Below are 21,334 nucleotides of genomic sequence, written 5' to 3'. Positions count from 1 at the left end.
CACAAATGGATAGGACTTAATTTTTTCCCACATGAGAGATAGCTGCCTTCTTGGAAAAGGCCTAAAATATGTCTCAAGAACAAAACCTTGAAGATTATAAAGGTTTGAGAGATTGGTGCTTTAGGGGACAAGGCATGGAAATGATACATTTTCTCATAAAGTTTAAATGCATTTTGACCCAAACTGATAACTTTTAGCTCAAGGCGCTTGAGTGCATCAGTCATTCATTCATTCATCACAAGTTTATTGAAACATGGCTAACGCATCAAGTTATCCGCTATGGGGAGAGAACAGGAGAAAAGCAAAAAAGGAAACTAAAAATATAATTTGGAACTAGACCACAAATGGCTTCATAACCACGATTAGTAAGCATTTATTGAGCACTTACTATGTACTAGTACTAGTCTGCAAGTCTCTATCCTAGAAGTCATCATGGAATATTTGAGGATAACTGAAGCCTTGAAAGTAGATGAGATGATTGAATAACCCCTGCAGAGCATCCCTATGTAATGGTTTCCCTGGAGAAGAGGAACAAAATGTGAGGTCGAGATGGAGCACCCAGTGTGGCAAGAAGAGAATCGGGAGACAAAGACAGATATTCAAGGAAGACAAAGGGTCCAGAGTGTCAGATGCTGGGCTTGCTTTGGTAGTGACAACACCATTAGATTACCAAAGACAAAGGGAATGCTACTTCTACACACGCTGGGAGAGGTCTGTGTTAACGTGGGTCAAAGGGCATCATCCTTGGAGATGGGGAAACACCAGACAGAGTTATTGGGAGTACAGATACATTCATCAATTTGGTAGGAGAAGGAACACTGTTGTAGAGAAATTCCACTTCTCTCAGTGGATTAGACGACAGACTTATTTTTCCAGATCCAGGAGGCAAAGGGTAAGGTGGGAAATTTGAAGAGAGTGATCATGGAAACCACTGGCACCAATTGGCATCTTGGCAAATGGAAAAGGACGAGAATGGCTCCAGGAAGGGGGACTGCTGGGCCCCCCTGAAAGTGAAAACCACAAATGTGTAGTCATGTCATTCTCTTGTTTTATCTTTATTCTGCTATTTTCTCTAAAAGTTGTCTTCTGGGAGGAAATGAACTTAATTGGCATTTAATTATCTTATAGGTTTTATGGCAATTGTGATAGCTTTTCTAGTAAGTGGTTTTCCTTGTCTTCAGGCTCTGGAGTCAGGCAGACCTCTGTTAGATTTGGGCTTCATCATTCTAAATAGAGAACCTTTTGACCACATCACAGTATTTTTTTAAAAAAATTTTTAGAATTAGCAATGATGTCACAGTGCAGAGCCCAGGACAGTGTGTGATAAATACTTGGTCTCACCATTGCTGTTTTCATGGCTATCTTTTAATAACGTAGTACTTGTCTTTTAATTACATTTTTAAGAGAAACATTCTTTAAAGTCTCGGAGCTCGCCAATTTCTCGATTCCATGTCTTACCTTCTACTGCACTCAAACACCTTTAATGGGCAGGTCCACCTCCTGCAGGAAGCTCTCTGTGATGCTGCAGGGACGCTCAGCTCTGCTTCCCAGGCCTAGATCTCTGTGGCATACTTGAAGGTTTAATTGCATTCTGTCTGGGTATCCGAACCCATACTTTCTTTATGGCATCAACAATAGCATCAACCCCGTTACTTGGACCCAAAATCAGTGTCCCTTCTTTATCCAGTGCCTCAGAGGGAGCTGAAGACAGCGATTCAGTGGAGCACGGGCAGCACTGATTGGCCCCAGCTCCTGCATCCTCCTGCCCCTCTCCTGGCCATTAATGCAGAGAGCTCTGCAGCCAGCCCTGTTATTGAAGTATCTGCTATTAAAATGACAAATTGGTTTCTGTTTCAGTAACTCAGGGTGCTTAAAGACTACTCTTTCCAGAATTGTGTTTTTATATTAACGTGTTAACTTAAAAGAAGATGTTCCTTGACCTGAACATCATATTTGAAGAATTCACCATGTTTTTATACTATTAATGTGGAGCTATTTTTAAAAGATCTTTTAAAGAATTTTCCAAAGTTAAATGAATTTTTCTCAAGTAAGAACTGTAGGAATGCCCGTTATAGAACACGTTACAAAGGATTTACGTAAAAGCAGAAGATTGAAAGGGACTTGTGCCATCTCCTCTTTTAGACATTATCACTGTCATTTCTTCTAGGAGGTATCATTTCCATCCTGGATGTAACTAGGCTGTTTTTACTGTATTCTGTGAGCAGCAACATACTAAACTGCAGGAGAATATTATTATTATTGTTGTTGGGGTCATGTATTTGACTTTGCGGGTGTGCCCAAGTATATTGTTCCAGGAACAGGCCCACAGATTTTGTAAGTTTCCAAGGGTTCTCCATTGCCCTTTCTCTCATGAAATATAAGAGTCACTGCTCTAGTGGAATGGACTTTTCAGTTCCATAAAATTGGGTCCCAACACAAGTTCTACCACTGGCTAGTCTGGCAGCCTTGGACAGATGAAGTGACTCTCTACCCTTGGCTGCCTTTTGAGTTCCCTGAGGATCTTCAATGGGCTAATGAGGCAGAGTACACAAAACCCTGGCCCATAGTGGATGCTTTGTAAATGCCATGGAGACTTCTTCCTTCTTGTCTAAAAGCCATCACTCCAACTGTAGCATCCCTCTCATTCACTCACCATCAGAGGCAGAAGCCAGCTGCTCAAGGCTCTGAGCACAACTGTCTGAGAGCTTAAAGCACTTAAGCAAACCTTGCCTGTTCAACTACTGCTAATTCCTTTGACCCTTCTCCATAGCCGGTTGTCAGATGGGAATTTTCTCAGTGTTTTGCCCACTTAAAGCAGTATGTGTCTGGAGGCAGGCAGATGAAGGGGAAGCCTGTATTGTTAACAACATAGCAGAGCATGGGCTTGGTTTCTTGTTTTTCTCTGGTGGCCCAGTTGTCTTGGCTCTGCAGTAAGGAAGGGATCAACTCAATGTAATGTTCCATGGTTCCCACCAGCCCTGGATGCCACGTTCACCTACTGATGCAGAGTGAGAGTGAGGAAGTGCTACTTTTTAAGGGATGGGTAATAAAGAAGAAAGAGAGTTGCAGCAGTCATAGGGGAAGTTTGGAGAAAGTGTTTGAAATTGTACCCAGGATTTCCAGCCAGTCTGGAGCCAAGGAAGGCCAAAAATCAGTATGTAAGGCTAACTGTCCAAATGCCTTTTCTCTTACTATTGGAAGTGCATCAGGCAGCTTACAAGCAAGCACTTTACAATTTTAAAATTGCAAATTAAGAACAGTTAAAAGGAAATATGCATTATTGCCAATGAACCACTGTATCAAGAAGACCCTTCTGCATGTTTATCTATTTAAATAGTTCACTAAATTTTACAAGAAAAACATTACAACCCTAAATTCAAGACCTAAATTCAGCTTTTCACATCATTAACTGTATGTACAGAGAATGAATAGGTAACACCATCAAAATAAATGATGTTCAGAAATTCTAATATACACCCAACTCTTCTTTATTGTATCAAATGAGAGCATCGATGAACATCTTATACATTTTAGTTTTGGGTGTACTGTATTTATTTTAATTTTTTATATATTTTTTATTGATTTCAGAGAGGAAGGGAGAGAAAGAGAGATAGAAACATCGATGATGAGAGCGAATCATTGATCGGCTGCCTCCTTCACGCCTCACCCTGGGGATTGAGACTGCAACCCGGGCATGTGCTCTGACCCGGAATAGAACCGTGACCTCCTGGTTCATAGGTCAATGCTCAACAGCTGAACCACACTGGCTGGGCTGAGGTGTGATTTATTACTGGTGTTTTCCCCAGAACAAAGGCAGGAAGAGACTTAGAGGTAAAACCCAGGATTTCCAGATACATAGGAATTGTGAGCAGGACAGAGACTGATGAGAAGGTGGCTGGCTAAGGGGAAGGATATTCTTTGGAAGGCCATCCGTCCTTTAAAAAGACAGCATCGACTCTCCTTCCCTGTTAGGCACACATTATATGATTCTGACTTCCTAAGACCATTCATTAAAAAGTAAAAAATAAAATAAAATAAAAAAATCCTAGGTTTTTTGGCAACAACTTTTAAGCCTGACAGTTTTCCTTGTCAGCTGGGAAGGCAGCATAGTCTGTGAGGAGCCAGGGCCGAAAGTGAGGGACCTGGGCATCCGGAGAAGGGTGAAGGGGTCAGGACCATGCAACCTTCTTCCCAACGAAAGATCCAGAGGTTCTCCCTGGGCCTGTGGTGCATCAGGAGTCACTTTGAGTTATCGTAGCTGAAGTAGCTTTCTTTCCAACTATTCCTGTTTTAAAGCCTGTTTGAGGTGATCCCTATTATAACAATGCTCTCTTTTGAATCCCAACATTCTTTCTTGATCTGGAGAAAAAAAGATGGAGTTAGTAGGTAAGATAGTCTCATAGGGAGAGTGCCATGTCCTGTGTTTCCTGGAAGGAAATGGGTTGCAGATTGTGAAAAAGCCACAGGTAGGTGCCCTGCCCTTTCTGCAGGAGAGAGGCTGTGGGAGAGAAGGAGGGGTGAGTGTCTTTGTTTGCCAAGGCATGGCTGGGGTGAAAGAAACAACTATTCAGAAAAAAGTGAAACCTAAGAGACTCAGTATCCCTCTTCTCTTCCCTCAAGTTCCCTCCCCTCCCTTCTCTTCCCTTCCTCTTCCACCCCCTCTCTCACTCTTTCTCTGTCACACATACACATTAAATAAGCAGATAATTAATTCAGAAGCAATCATTTGGCAATAGCAATAAAGGGAGAATTATTGGGGTTTTTGGTCATTTTACTCACTGGATAGTTGAGGAGAAAGAAGGGAATGCGAAGTAGTATTAGGGGAATCCACAGCTCTTCCTCATTGGGAAGATGTTAAGAGTGAGTCTGAAGAAAGAATTGATTGGCCAAAAGGAAATGGGGTATTACTAAGCCTTTACTGACAACATTTGGAGCCCAGAAAGTACATGATCCAGTCTATGTCAATCTACATACCTTGTTATCCATTGTCTGTCTGAGAGGCTTAAATCAACCCACTTCATAATCCTTCAAAAATGTTCACTAATACTAGTGTGCTAAGTAAGAATGCACTAGTTTAATGGTATTAAATATGTTGGTTGTATATTTTAAAGATTACTCTTCTATGTGACCGAGTGGCCATAGTTGTGTAAGCATCCTAAAGTATGATTCTTAAAAATGAGTTCCCTTCAGGAGTAACAGGAAAATAAAATTCCCACCATTTCTAAAAGGCCTTTCTGTTTTGATTTTGTATTGGATTGTGGAGATTCATTGTTTTTCTTGAAAATTCAATTGCTCTTAATTGTTATTATTAGTAACTATGGATATCATGGCAGGCTTCATTAAAAGTAGAGACAATGTATAAATCTTTTCTATTGCATTGCTTTGTAACTTACAGAGACATGTATTTTTAGCTTTGATTTGCTTAAAAAGAAGAAAATAGAACATCAACCTTGTGAGCATTAATTGGACTATTAAGGAATTTAAAAATGACCCATAATTAGAAACTGGAACCATTACAGGCAAAACACAAAACTATGAAAGCTTGAGTATTTACATTAAAAAATACAATTGAAGCTACTTAATTTATAACTTGCTAAACAAATTAAAATCCACTGCAATGGTTATCTACCTCAGAAATGACAGCTCAATGCTTTTGTCTGTGTTCCTGAAAACATAATTTGCAATGTCTAACCTTCTAAGAGTATAGTCAGTAACAGAACCTGTAGACTTTCTCTTTGTTTGTTTTTTTACAATGTCATCAACTTCGGTTTCCTGAATAGAGAAAAGTACCTTTGATAAAGTCTGAACTTAATCAAAATAGAGTTAGGTAACAGACTCTTCATGGTATGTTCAGGATACTTCTTTTATCTCTAACAGAACATTAGAGAAGTATGCGTACTCCTGTCTCCCTGTACATACAATTAAAATAATGTTGCTCCCCCTCTTCAGTGAGGCTACGAGAATGGCTATGAGATCCCATCAAACTGACTGAGTCAGGAGGATACCCTATGGTATTCAGCTACATTTCCTTCCATGTGACATTACAAACAGAACACCCCAAATCAATTGTATATCAGAATTCCGTATTTTAGATTTTTACAGTTCTATTCCATTTTCTTCTACCTGGATTTCTCATGACCCATCGCTCTAATATCAGAAAGAGGAAATGATAACCATCCCATCTCCTTACCTACTGCCGGAGAACATATAACCACTCCCGGCGGAGGAGGCCTCGTCCTATTTCCAAAGATGTGCTTTACAGGGAAACTCCTACCCACATTTCTGGTCAAGGAAAACTTTCATCCACTGACATTTTTTTTAACCTCACTCATTCGCTTTAAACGGCAGACATGGTTTTCTTTGCAGATGAACCCTTTGTTCCCTTCTAATGCCACTTAAAAAATACTACAAGTTAAAAAAATGTTATATTAAGTTTTGTTAATGTGTAAATATTTCCCAAGACCTTGTAAAAACAAATATTCATACTTTGTTGGTTAATTTCCTATTAACACACACATACATGGCGTGCGTGTTGGAATTATTTTATCAATGAATATTTCTCACAAAGCTATTCTGCAAATGAGAACTGTACTTCAATGCGAGCCCTGCCTGACTCTGCTGGGGTTAATTTTCTATGTGTATTAACTAAATATAGTTTGTGCATATATCATTTTATGCAGTACTTTGAGGCAAATTGATTTAAGTGCTTTTTTGGAACAGTTGTTGGGCAGAATTGATTCGGGGCCAATAGATGGACTTACACAGCAAAACTGTGCCTGGGTTTATTCTGGCATCTAAATAGAGTTAAAGCAAATGGAAGAGTCTGTGGAGCTGGAGTGCCATTCTCCATCAGCTTGAACTGAAATGCTATGATGTACGATATGAAAAGAGCTTCGGTAACGCAGGGTGGGTCAAAGTGCCCATGGACAGCTGGCAGAAACACAAAGCATTTGAGTTGCATTGGAGATTTTAAAGGAAATTCTGTTTTATTGAAATCGCATAAGCTGACATGGTCAAAGTAGAATTGATGGGGTGTCCTGATGGCAAAATCTGCGTCACAAGCTAAAGAAAACTTTACCAAGTGGCTAGATGTGAATGGTGTGTACAATATGCATATTAGATGCATCCGTTCTTTCTCTCATGCAAACTCTGAGCATCTTTCCAAACCAGGAACAAATCCAGCCTGTCGCATTACAGCCTTAGCTTCCAGAGGGCAGGGGCTTTGTTCTGCTCACTTCTTTAGCCCCAGTACCTGTTAAATGCTCCAGTAAGTTCCTTTCATTTCTAAGGCTGTTTCCTCATTGGTGTGTTAGAGATAGTATCTGCTTCTTAGTGTTATGAACATGAGCTGTGTGATACGTGTAAAGCAACAGAACAATGTCTCAGAGAAGAAACAAATCCCTTTAAACTAAGTATATGGAGTGGAATTGCACTCTGAGCCATTCAGCTCTGATTCTTTCTTCTTTTGCACAAGTTGCCAACATCTTGCTTCTATATTGCTTGGTACCTCCCATCATTTCTTTCTCTCATTCTCTTCCTGTCTTCCTTTGCCGACCCTACCCCTGTCACCCCTTCTCCCTCTCGGCCCTCTTCTTTTCTCCCTCTTCCTTTCTTACTTGAACACAGCTCTTAGTTAGTTCTTTGGTTTTTCCTAACCTTGTTTAATTCTCTGTGCACTGTAGCAGTTTCCTCTCTGCCCCATCACCATGGTACGATGGAACAACAGGCAGTGGACCAAGAATCGCCGATCTGAGCTTGGATTGAGGCCTTTCTGCTGGCAGGGCAGGCGGGCAGGGGTGATGGAGACCCTGTGCTCGACCCCACTCTTGCCCTCATGGAGGCCCGCCCGGGGTAGCTCACCATGTTTAGAACCAACAGTTGCTTTCCCCATTTTATATCTGGGGTTATTTGTGTTTTAGATATACTCAGAAGTCAGGATATCATGAAAATGTGACTTCCGTTCCCACAAAATGTCTGCTAGCTGCATAATCAAGGGTGGTTTATGCATTAAGTGGAGACATTAGCTTAAGATCGCCTTTCAAAAATTGTAAAATGGCTTTATACATTCAGAACATTATGACATAACCGGATACGGGTTATGAACCTCTTATCCTGCTTTGTAATTCAGGAATGGTATATGATGAATTTAAATTTTCTGAATTTAAAATGTCTCTTAAAATAGCTCAGTGCTTACTGGGATTCTTTTAAGTATTTATTGATAATGGCAGCAACATAGTTCGTAACTGTGCAAAAGGCTATTCTGTTTTATCCCGAGTCGTATTTTGTTAGGTATAATTGGCTAAAATTTTACCTACGTTACAGTCATATTTCAAAGTCCTGTTTGTTGGTATACAGTTCCACATTAAATGAGAATATTAACATTTGCTGAACATTATTAATATGTGGGAGGTCCTGTGATAAATATTTCATGTCATCTTTCCAACAGTTCTATATAATGTTCTAAATGTTAGCCTTAAAGGTTGGAAAATTAAGCCTTAGAGAAGTTAAGCAATCTAACTCAAGGTCATACAGTTCATACATGGCATTTCCAGGATAAAACTCAGATAATTAAGGCAGAGACCAAGGAAAGGAAACGGAACGAAACATGCACAGAGGGAACGGAAGGAAGCAAGCACAATTGCACGTGGCTCGTGGCAAGTCTAGCATTTCCCGGGGGCTTTCTCTAGGCTGAGATCCACCAAGCATCGCACAGGCTTTCTCTCAACTCTTTAAAGCCATAACCAAGCACCTTTTATTACCCCCGTTTTATAGAGATGAAGGTTTAGAGAGATGGAATGGCTTGCCCGGAAGTAACAGAGCCGGCAAGAGGCAGAGCCCAGATGTGGGTCCAGACCCTCCTATTTGAGAGGCGTGGCTCTTAAGCACAGATTGTACTCTTCTCTGTTCACAGGAAGACATATGATTGTTCTCACCTGGCATGTGTCACATTTAATCAACCTTGAAATGCTCTACTTTTCACCCTTCCTAGCCATGCGTCCTTTCTCCTCCCTTTAGCAATAGCTACCCTGTAGGGAATTCTGAGGAAGGAGAGCAAGCATTGATGGAGAACCCTTCCCCTGCCCCTGCCAACTTCTCCCCGATCTTGCATGAGTGCCCTGTGGTGTGATCCTTGAGACGCTCTAATGATACCAGATAATTCAATGCACAAGACTGCACTACATGTAAACTAGTCTTTCTCTTAAATGAATGCAAACACATCTCTCTCGTGTGAAACTCTTTTTAAATCCACACACAGCTCTTTGGCTCTCAAATGCATGAAAATAATCATTTTCCATGAAATGCATTATTTAATGCTATGTTATAACAAAAAGAGCTTCAATAAGTAAACTATACTTTTTGACAAATTAGGAGTTTAAGCTGCGATGACTTTGGGTTGGCATCATTATTTCCAACCCACATTTATATTTATTTGCTTTTCTAAGTTGAAATCTGGGCAAATACTCATTTATCATTACTCAGTAGTTTCCAAAGGAAGTACAGATTTATGATTTTCCTGGTCAGACTCTAAGAGAGGTTAAACTGGGGAGGAAAATAAAATTACCAGTAATTAAATTTACAGGCAGGTTTGCCATCTAAAGCAGATTTATTGCCTCGTAGTGAAAGATAGTTGAGACACTTTCACATAAAGTGAATCCATTTTTACATGATATAGGTATTATATATTGCTGTTTCAATTTATATAATTAAAATGATATCATTGCACTCTGAGGTTAATGGGATACTCAACTGGAAACCATACGTCCTGAGCAATAAAATAACAGCACTGCAGTGTCGGCTCTTTGGTTAAAAGCTGATGCAGTATTTCAGCACCGTTAGATTACATTTCATCTTTTAAAGATCTTTAGAACAAGTAAGAGACAAAGACCCTCACGATTAATACAAGCATACTCCTGAAAGTTGCATTTTTTTTTTAAGGAAGAAGGACTAGTGAGGATCTATAAAGAGTGTTTAGGATAAACATAGTTGACAATTATTTTTTCCTTACCTCTTTTTTAAAAAATATTTCACAAACTGCTTCATTTTAGAGTTATAGGTTGGTTTTAAATTGAAAATCATTGAGTTATAGGTTTGTTTTAAATTGAAAATCATTGAGGTCTTTTAAATATGAAATTACAAACTTTCTTTGATCATAATATTTCACAATTTTCCTACCTAAATTACAAGTAGGTAGAGGTAATGTCCATGTAACTAATGTATATCTCTATATATACCCATGTTAGCATATATAAGCTTCTCTTCTCTCTCTCTTTCTCACTCTTTCTCCCTCTTTCTGTCACACATGCACATATATTTAGAAAATATATTTATTATTTAATATTTATTTAGCTCTATATCAGTACAGAATACATATGTGGAGAGAAAGCAGTGAGAGGAAAAACATGTATTCCCACTTTGTAAAACAATTGTATCCCAAGTTCAAAACAAATCGAGAGCTGTTTTTATCTGTACAAAATTCTGTGAGCATGATCAAAAGAATATATCCTGCCATTGGTTTATAGAGGTAGAATTAGGGGAAGAACACATAATCCAGTAAACGCAGTTGAACCAAAACAAAGAAGTCTCTGAGGAGAGTGTGGTGTCTGAAAAGATTCAAGATGGTCTAAAGCAGTAGCCACTTTCTGATGGCCATGGACTAATCATTGGACTTCTGTTATATTAGGAAATATTAAATCAAGTGCAAAAATGTCACAAAGGAGCATGCTAAATACAGTAGTCTCCTGTAGAGGTAGTTACTGATTTTTGAAATTGCCTTACAGAGTCTATTACATCTATCAACTGAAGAGTGGAGAAACAAAATAGGGCATATCCATACTGTGGAATATTAGTTGGCAATAAAAAATGAAGTGCAGACACATGTTATAGCACAGAGGTGGGAGAGGGGAGTGACTGCCAATGAGTACAAGATCTCTTTGGGGGTAATAACAATGTCCTAAAATTAGATAATGGTGATTATTTCATAATTCCATAAATAACCTAAAAACTTAAATTTTACAGTTCAAATAGGTAATGTGTTAGCATATCAATTATGTCTCAGTAAAGCTATTAAAGCTATTGCAAACATTTCTCTTAGGGGGGAGGTCATAATTGTTGAGATGTGACGTTTGCCAATTTTATTGACCAATTCCTGACTTGGGGGTGTTTTTCTACTGAAACTGATGGTGGGTTATCTTTATATACCACACGTTTTTATAAAGGCAGAATTGAGTACACACATTGGCATTGGTTTTTCATTGAAAATGTATGATTAAGAACAAATAGGGAGAGGAAAACAAAAACAAAACTTGCTGTTGTGATGTATCTAGATGTGCTGTAGTGGTTCTAGCACAAATGTTCCTGAAACCTTACATCTTGTTTAGTTACTCACTCCTCTTGTTTCTTACTGCTAATACGATTAACTGAAAACTCCCCAGCATTTTATTATTCTGGAATCCCAATACAACCTCTCTTTTTTTCTTCTAATTAAATGTTAAATGCAGCAAAATTCTATCTTCTTACCATTCACTCCCAATGATGTCACCCATAAAATATCTGTGTGTCTTTGTCTTCCTGTGCTGGTCTTTTCTTTAGCATTAACTTCCCATTTCTTCTGCCCAAACCATCCTCATCACTTTTCCTAAGACCCAGCTCAATACTCTCCTCTTTTAAAGCATTTTCTGATTTATATTCTATTTCATCTTGTTATGTCCTGATAATTTTTACACATGTGTATACTCATTAGTTTGTGTTTGTTCTTTATTCATCTCTATGCATACTTGGTCTTCCTTTTGCATTATTTTGATGAGAAAATAGGATACCATTTTTGATATGTTTTAATAAGTGAATAGTGGATTTCTGATATAAAGGCATTGAGTTGTGTTCAGGAAATAATTATTCTCAGTTGACATCTTATTTTATTGACTAAATTATTAAGCTCACACATATTGAGAGCATTACAGTGTTTTTAAGTATCAGCTGAGATTGAATAAAGGCTTTGATGATTTTTCCTTTTAAAATGTGTGGTACCTGTACTTACACAATCATTCCAACTTTGCTATTTCCTTTATCTTATTGATCTCAGTAAAGGTATTTGGATCTCCAAAAGAGTATTTTTACCATATATTTAGGAAGCCCAAAGAATAAGTACATCATAGTCTTAATTTACCACAGTAGAAGATGACATTTCATATAAGATATCCTAAGAGAGACATCAAATATCTGTTAAGTAAGTAATTCACTTGAGAACCTAAATGTCATTAAGTATAGTACTAATTTGCTATTCAGTTACGGACATTTTTACTTATGCTTTATTGGCCACAGCCAGGCACTGTATTAGGCACTAGGGAATCATGATGAATTATTCAGTAGCCATTCTCAGGGAACTTTCAGCTCCAGTGGGATGTGTCAATGAGTAATGTAGCAATCACAACCCAGTATATCAGTTAAATATAGCATGTTATAGGAACACTAGAGGCCCGGTGCACAAAAATTTGTGCACTCGGGGGGAAAGGGGGTCCCTCAGCCCATCCTGTGCCCTCTCCCAGTCTGGGACCCCTCGGGAGATAACGACCTGCTGGCTTAGGCCTGCTCCTGGGTGGCAGAGGGCAGGCCCAATCCCTAGGTGCAGCCCCTGGTCAGGCTCAGAGCAGGGCCGATTGGGGAGTTGGGGCGCCGCCCCCTGTCATGCATGGAGCAGGGCGGATTGGGAGGTTGCAATGCCACCCTCAGTCACGCTCAGGGTAGGGCCGATTGGGGGGTTGGGGCACCGCCCTCTGTCACACTCAAGGCAGGGTCGATAGGGAAGTTGTGGCGCCACCCCCTGCCACGCACAGAGCAGGGCCGATCAGGGGGTTGGGGCGCTGCCCCCTGTCACACACAGAGCAGGGACCATCAGGGGGGTTGGGGCTCCGTACCCTGTCACACACAGAGCAGGGCCGATCAGGGGGTTGGGGCGCTGCCCCCTGTCACACACAGAGCAGGGACCATCAGGGGTTTGGGGAGCTCCCCCTTGTCATGCACAGAGCAGGGTCAATCAGGGGTTTTGGGAGCTCCCCTGTGTCATGCACAGAGCAGGGCCGATCAGGGGGTTGGGGAGCTGCCCCCTGTCACACACAGAGCAGGGCCAATCAGGGGGTTGAGGAGCTCCCCCCTGTCACGCACAAAGTAGGGCCAATAGGGGAGCTGGGGCACCGCCCCCTGTCACATACAGAGCAGGGCCCATGGGGGGGGGGGGTAGTTGAGGCACCACACCCTGTCACACTCAGGGCAGGGCAGATGGGGAGGTATGGCTCTACCCCGTCTCACATAGAGCAGGGCCCGTGGGGGGGTTGGGGTGCCACCACTGTCACACACAGAGCCGCAGGGCAATCAGGGGGTTGGGGCGCCGCCCTCTATCACCCACAGAGCAGGGCTGATCAGGGGTTTGGGGCACTGCCCCCTGTCACGCACAGAGCAGGGCCAATCAGGGGGTTGGGGCGCTGCCCCCTGTCACACACAGAGCAGGGCCAATCAGGGGGTTGGGGCGCTGCCCCCTGTCACACACAGAGCCGCAGGGCTGATCAGGGGGTTTGGGCGCTGCCCCCTGTCACACTGATCCCGGTGCCGGGAAGCCTCGAGGCTCCGCTGATCCCGCCCGGCAGGGTCACAGATCCGGGTCCCAGACCGCAGACAGCCTTGCCTGCTGCCGCCCGCCTTCAGTATGCAAGTTAGCCGCCATCTTGTTGCTTCAGGGTGGGGTCCCCACTGGGGTGCCTGGCCAGCCTGGATGAGGGGCTGAGGGCCGTTTTCAGGCTGGCAGGCGACTGGAACTCCAAACCTCTCCTTTTTTTCTTTTTTTTTTTATTCTGGCATTTATTTACCTTCTGTGGCTGTCACTGGAGCTGAGAGCCGGCTTTCTCTCTGAGGCTCGGCTGAAAGCAGGTTTCTGGCCTTTGTTTTCTGTATTCGAAACAATGTTGCGACTCCAGCTCTGAGATCCCGGCTGACTGACAGGAGGTTTCTGGGCTTTTGTTTATCTCCTATAAATGTTACTATGTTTCCAACTGAAGCTCAGAGGCCGGCGGGGAACGTTGGAGTTCTCTGTCACTGAAGGAAGCAAGCCTCCCTGTTCACATCAGCTGCCTGGCTGCCGGCCGCCATCTTGGCTGACAGTTACTTTGTATATATTCACTGATTAGCCAATGGGAAGGGTAGCGGTCGTACGCCAATTACCATGTTTCTCTTTTATTAGTGTAGATGGGGAAGGGAGCCTGCTCCATAGGCTATTTCAGAGAAAATGAAGCAAGGCTACTTAAGGGCCGCTCCAAGGCTATTTAAGAGTAGATTTAACTAAGTGAAGGACAACATGAAACTATTTGTGGCAGAGGGAAATGGATATATAAAGTTTGAACAGGAAAGAAATACATGAGTAAAGTAGATTGTGTATGCACATGTAACCTGTGAATCTATATGTAAGCTTAAGTAACTTTACCATTTCATTTATATATATAATGATATATATATAAATATAAATATAAATATATATATATATATATATATATATATCATTAGGTTGTGCACCTGAAATGAATATAATGTAATAAGCCAATTATACCTCAATTGAAAAAATAAAATAACTCCATAGCTAAGTTTTTGTTTTTTTTTCACTATCGTCTACCATCCCCAACACTCCAGGCAACGGCAAAATGAAACACTCCTTCCTTATCTATTTTGGGGACTGTGTATATTTTCTTACTGATATATTTATCAGTTCGGTCATGTAAGAATTACCTTACTGGCCTGCTTTCCTTCCTAAATATGAATTCCTTGAGCACAGACAGTATTATTTTCATCATTTATTTCTAAGAGCTAGAAGTGTGTTCAGCACACACTGCGCTCAGTACATAATTCCTGATTTGAATTGAATTCAACTGATGGAAGTTCAGGAAAGTGACATGTGTGAGTGCCTTTGGGTGCTACGACTGGGCAAGGCGCTTCACTCATCACATAGACAACACCAGACCCTCCGATCCCTACAGTACCCTTGGCACTGGAACGTCTGGTAGTGTTTCTAGAGTTAGAGAAAATAAAGCATGATTGAGAAAAATCTCAGTAATTTAGCTGAGATCACATGGTCCTATATTTTTATGGAGGAGAGCCAAGGATTCCTATCCAAACCCAATTCCAGGCCTGTCCCAGTATACCACCTTCCAAATACCAGGCCATCGGGGGGGGGGGGGGGGGCGGGGGGGTGCGGGCAGGGGCTGTAATGCCATTGTGGTTATCTCTGTGCTCAGAGGTGACAAAAGAACATGGGTTATTAGCTCAGTGGCCCTTCTCATGAAAAACATAGATATGGGAGGTTATTTTTTTATTTGTTGCCATACACTGTCTTTTATTACCTGATGACTCTAACCAATTAGGTAACTCCTCCTCAAATGCACTTAATAGGAGTACTGATAGGCAACTCACATGGGATTTAAATATCACTTGGCAAGATGGATATGAATATGCAGTAGTGCAATGAAGCTACTTTGAAGGGAAGAAAGAGAAAAGGGAAATTATTTACATTGTGAATTATCATTTCATGGTTAGTACCTTATTTTAAGGTTATTACATTATGGAGAAAAGAGTTTTTAGCATGTCCTCTCAGAAGGTCCTGGAGATCAATGGTGGAGAAGGTTGCACACTGTGAATGCCCTTAGTGCCGGTGAACTGTACACACAAAGAGGTAAAAATGGTCAATTTTCTGCTATGTATATGTTACCACAATAAGAAAATTGGCCTTTTATATCCTACATATATGCCTTTCATGCTATGCACAGTCTTCTTGGTTTTAATGGTGCTTTTCATTTCTTATTTATTATTGGCTTTTACTACTTCCAACTGGACGGACATAAAGGAGCGCCATGTTTATAAAAGCTACAAGTACCATTGGTGGTAGATATTCCAATGGGCTACTAATGTGCAGTTCAAAGTCAGTGAGCATGTTACCCAGCAGGCAGGTTGCTGGGCAGCTCCCAGAGGTTCTCCTAGTGTTTCTGGAGAGGAGCGCTGAGGTCTGTCTGCTGTTTAAACAACCTCCCCAGAGGACTATTCTGGGTGATCCTACAACCACACATTGAAACCACAGCGCCAGAGAGCCAGACCTCTCCAGAAGCCACTTCTTGTACGAGGCAGGACAGCTGTGGTTAAGTGTATGAGGTTTGGAGGACAACAGAGACAAGTTCGAATCTCTGCTCCTCTAGCTTACTAGCTCTATGAGCTCAGGGAAATTGTGTAGCCTCTGTAAACCTCAGTTCTTTGTCTTTAAATGGGACTAAAAAGTACATCCTGATGTGATTATGGAAACAAATAAATCGAAGCGTGCGGCCTGGTAGTCATTGCCCAATATAGATTAGCTTTGAGTGTCATCTTATTTCATCTATTCTGAAGTGCACACTTTTTCACACTTAAATATCTGTGGAGTCTCACAGTTGTCAGTTAGTTGTGTAAAGGACTTTATGACACTTTTTATTAAGAGTCATGAAGTCCTTTACACAACTAAGTGACAACTGTAAGACTCCATAGAAAGCACGGTCTTATCAATTATATTAGAGATTAGAAGAAAAATAGATATTTATTATTACTACTAGAATTTGCTACAGCCTCTCAGTGACAAAACAATTTCTAGTGGAAGAACAGCCCCAGCGACCCCTAAAAAGAGACCATTCAAACATCTATCAAAGAATGATAAAAGAACCTATTCTATGTAGGATGGTAGTAAGACCTGGAAAAGAAAGGACATATGTAGAGGAGACAGCCCCACTGTTCAAGAAGCAGCAGTCAGGTGGGTAATCAAAAGCATCATAGAGGAGACAGAACTATCACAGAGCTATGGATATATCAGATTTTGTGCTGTCAATGTATGCCTTTGAATGAATGAATGAATGAATGAGGGAATAGAGGTGAGAATGGGGAAGGAGACAGCTGACTTTCCCACTTTCCCATGTTGAAATTGTGAGTACACTGAGCATCGGGGACAATGACCTGCAGATGTGAAGTGTGTTGATATGTACCATCTGAAAGAAGATTCATGTATGTAGTGCATAGTCCCATTCTCACCATGGTCGAAGGGTTGGTAATCTGTCTTCCTCTGCCTGATCTATTCATTGAGCTCTAGTTTCTGATCTCCAGCGTTTTATGAAACATTCCCTTTCACTTCTCCTGTGCTGCCTGATACCAATATATCTCAAAGCCCTCTCGGAAGTCCAGTTTTCTCTCCTGATTTCCCTCATTGCATCTATAATATTAGATGCGACTACTCATCAGGGCACCAGGCACAGGCTTATACTCAATATCTCTAAGGCGTGTTGCCATGTTTTTGTCAGTTTTTACTTCAGGGTTTCTTTATCTTTCTCCACCTCCCTTAGGAAGGCCTATCACATGTCAGGAGTTCTGTAGAAACAAGATGAATAAAATCCCTGCCTTTTTAATTTTTTGAGGAACCTCCATACTATTTTCCATAGTGGCTGCACCAATTTACATTCCCACCAACAGTGCTTGTGAGTTCCCTTTCCTTACATCCTCACCAACACTTCATATTTCTTGTCTTTTCTATAGTAGCCATTGTAGCAGGTGTGAGGTGGTATCACATGGTGGTTTTAATTTGCATTATTTGTATAGTGATGTTTAGTACCTTTTTAATGTACCTGTTAGCATTTGTGTGACTTTGGGGAAAAATTATATTGTTTATCTGCCTATTTTTCAGCAGATTGTTTAATGCAGTGGTTCTCAACCTTCCTAATGCCGCGATCCTTTAATACAGTTCCTCATGTTGTGGTGACCCCCAATTTCATTGTTACAAATTGAACATAATTAAAGCACAGTGATTAATCACAAAAACAATATGTAATTATATATGTGTTTTCCGATGGTCTTAGGCGACCCCTGTGAAAGGGTCGTTTGACCCCCAAAGGGGTCGCGACAACAGGTTGAGAACCGCTGGTTTAATGTTTTTTGCTATTTAGTTGTGTGTGTGCTTTATATATTTTGGATATTAAATCCCTATCAGATATGTGATTTGCTAAAACTGATGTCAAGTAGCTTACCCCTTATATTTTCTTCTAGTTTTATGATTTCAGGTCATATGTTCAAGTCTTTAATCCATTTTGAGTTGATTTTTGTGTATGGTGTAAGATAGGATACAATTTCATTCTTTTGTATTGGCTGTCCAGTTTTTCCAACATCATTTATTGAAGAGCTATCCTTTCACTCTGTTTTTGGAATCTTTGTCTCAAATTAATTGACCATATATATACAGGTTTATTTCTGGACACTCTATTCTGTTTCATTGGCCCATGTGTCTGTTTTTAATGCAATATCATACTGTTTTGATTACTATAGCTTTATAATATAGTTAGATTCAGGGAGCATGATGCCTCCAGCTTTGCTCTTCTTTATCAAGCTTTCTTTGGGTATTCAAACTCTTTTTTGTCCCCTACAAATTTTAGGATGGTTTGTTGTAATTCTGTGAAAAATGTCATTGGAATTTTGACAGGGATTATACTAAAACTGTAGATTGCTTTGGGTAGTATGGATATTTTGACAATATTAATTCTTATAATCCATGAGCATGCAATACTTTTCCATATTTGTGACCAAAATATCACAAAACTATTCTAGTCTTCAATCCCAGCTTTCCAAGTACCGCACTTGTCCTCCCCAAATTTTTTTTTGCACTTTTTGAATTTTGTTATTTCCTTAATCAGAAAATTTGAGGGGCTTCCAGCTCTTCCCAAGATGACACTAGCCTTAATTTACATTGAAGACCTTATAATTTGACCTGGGGCCAAGTCCCAACTTTATTACTCAACATTCTCCAAGTAGAATTTCCTAGTTCACTGGGGACCGATCTTTCTCCACCAACACTGCCCAATATGACTTCACTGCTCATTGTCCCTGCCTGCTCTGAAATTTAATTTCCAGTTTAATCTTCCTAAAAATCAACTCCAATCAAACCACTTTCCTACTTTGGAATACATTTTTACACTCTATTGCCTAGTGATATAATTACAGACCATCCTTGGCAGCTCCATCTCGCTAACTCAGTAGTTCTGACTCATTCCTCTCATTCCACGCAGTTCACAAAACATTACCATAAGTTATGTTTCACTTTTTCTTCTATAATCTTCAGGGAACAAAGCAAATCCACTCAGGGCTATGTAGCATTGCCTAATGGAATAATTGTAATATATATATATATATATATATATATATATATATATATATATCTCCAAATTCTCTATAGCACTTATTATGTGGCAAGTATTTTTGAGCATTTTTTAAAGTATGAATTCATTGGATCCACCTAAGAGTCCTATGAAGTAGACACAATTATTGTTTCATTTTACAGCTGAAGAAACTGAAGCACAAAAAGGGTATACAAACTTCCCAAGGTCACATCCTAAAAGCCTAATATGCTAAGTGTCTGACCGTTTGTTCGACCTAGGGACCCCACTGGTGCACGAATCCATGCACTGGGCCTCTACTGGTTAATAAATGGCAGAGAAATAATTTAATAGTTGAGGTCTGCAGTCTATGCTAGTAATTCTTTTGGCATACTGCCTCTCTCCTTGGATTCCTGCCCCTCATCACCAGCCCCCATTACTGGAGGTGAGAATTACTGAGCTCAATCATTTTTATCAAGGTTCAAAAGGGTCCTATTGTATTTTGAAAGTGGCTTGAATCCATCAAGCCTCCAATGACTCAGTACCACTGTGATCTCTTAGATCACCTTTCTCAGGTACCACGTGTGGTCTATTTACCATATATTAACTTTGTTGCCATAAAACTGGGTGATATATATCACATCTCTCTAACACTGTGGTTCCCAACCTTCCTAATGCCGTGACCCTTTAATACAGTTCCTCATGTTGTGGTGACCCCCAATTTCATTGTTACAAATTGAACATAATTAAAGCATAGTGATTAATCACAAAAACAATATATAATTATGTATGTGTTTTCCGATGGTCTTAGGTGACTCCTGTGAAAGGGTCGTTTGACCCCCAAAGGGGTCACGACCCACAGGTTGAGAACCGCTGTTCTAACTCATAATGGACACAGCAACTTGCTCTTCTGATTTCCCAATTTTGTTTACAGTCCCCGAACCTAAGTTCAAAGTCACTTCTGTCTCCTCTCTCACTTGCCTAATCCATATTCACAGACAATTTGCTTCTATGTTTTGGTTCTTCATGTGTCTCTGATGCCACTGGTTATCTTCTCCACCTTTTCCATCTACAGCGAGAGATGCCTCACCCATTAGTTGGCCCAGGGAAAGCAAGCCATGTGTTAACGGTTCTTGTATTGCTTGAGATTCTCACTACCCTTTCTCCAGCCAGGGCAGGAGTCTTGTATGTGGTCTTCCGAATGTGAGCCTTTGACCCCAGGTATTGGTTGCCAGTTTATTTTATCTAAGGAAGAGCCTCTGTCCTGTTTCTGTCCATTACCCTTCCATCCATTACTATTGCTAAAACAAGAGCTCGCTCCTTAATTGGTACCAAAAAGTCTATACCATCGACTTGTCCTTCCAACCTCATCTCCCATTACTCCACTCTAAACAAACCTGACCAAAAGCTACTTCCATAAATGTTCTCTTTTTCCACCTCCATATTCTTGCTTGAGCAATTTATTTTACTGGAAGTGCTGACCCTTGCCCTGCCCTCTACCTTTACATCTTAACACATTCACATTACCTTTCTTCTTACTCTTGTTTTCTCACTTTTTAGATCTCATTTGGCTAGGAGCATGGATCTTTACTGGATTTGAAAATTCCGGAAGCCAGGAATGGGCTTTACACAGCTCAGCAATCCTTGCAACATCATCCAGTTTCTTGCACATATTAAATCAATGTGTTGGATAGAAATAACAGCTAATCCCCACTTGATTCTATGTAGAAAATACAAGCCTTTCTTCTAACACCATCTTAACCATCATTTTGCAAATGACATAAATCAGAGGCTAGAATGCGTTAAGAAAAAGCCTTCTAAATTCTAAGCCACGGGAAGGACACATTGAGATTGATCAAGTACCTCCTGGTATCACCTTTAAATGCCCTAAACCTAGACTCAATATGTATCTGTTTTGTTTCTATACGTTTACTTTAACAATCTGGCTCATCGTTTAGCACTAATGCCTGACATCCCTGAAGCTTAGTTTCCTTTCCTGTAAACCAGGATAGTAATAACTATTGTACATGATGGTTATGGAGATTAAAGGAAATATAGATCAAATGTGATCCTCTATTAGTTCTTAAAATTAACTATTGAATACAATAGGCACTGAAAATGTGTTTAGCAACTTCCTCCTGCCATGAGTG

General features: G+C 40.5%; 1 protein-coding gene across 2 annotated transcripts in view; it reads left to right on the top strand.

The window, feature by feature from the left end:
* Window positions 1-21,334, top strand: part of SLIT2 (slit guidance ligand 2) — a 355,443-nt gene that overhangs the window by 185,667 nt on the left and 148,442 nt on the right. The gene's annotated exons all lie outside the window — the stretch shown is intronic.

The sequence above is a fragment of the Myotis yumanensis genome, unplaced genomic scaffold (assembly GCF_028538775.1).
Source record: "Myotis yumanensis isolate MYYU_CA2020_CCGP unplaced genomic scaffold, mMyoYum1.0.hap1 SCAF_1, whole genome shotgun sequence".
NCBI lineage: Eukaryota > Metazoa > Chordata > Mammalia > Chiroptera > Vespertilionidae > Myotis > Myotis yumanensis.
Note: the sequence above shows the minus strand (reverse complement) of the source record. Positions and strands in the feature narration are given on the sequence as shown.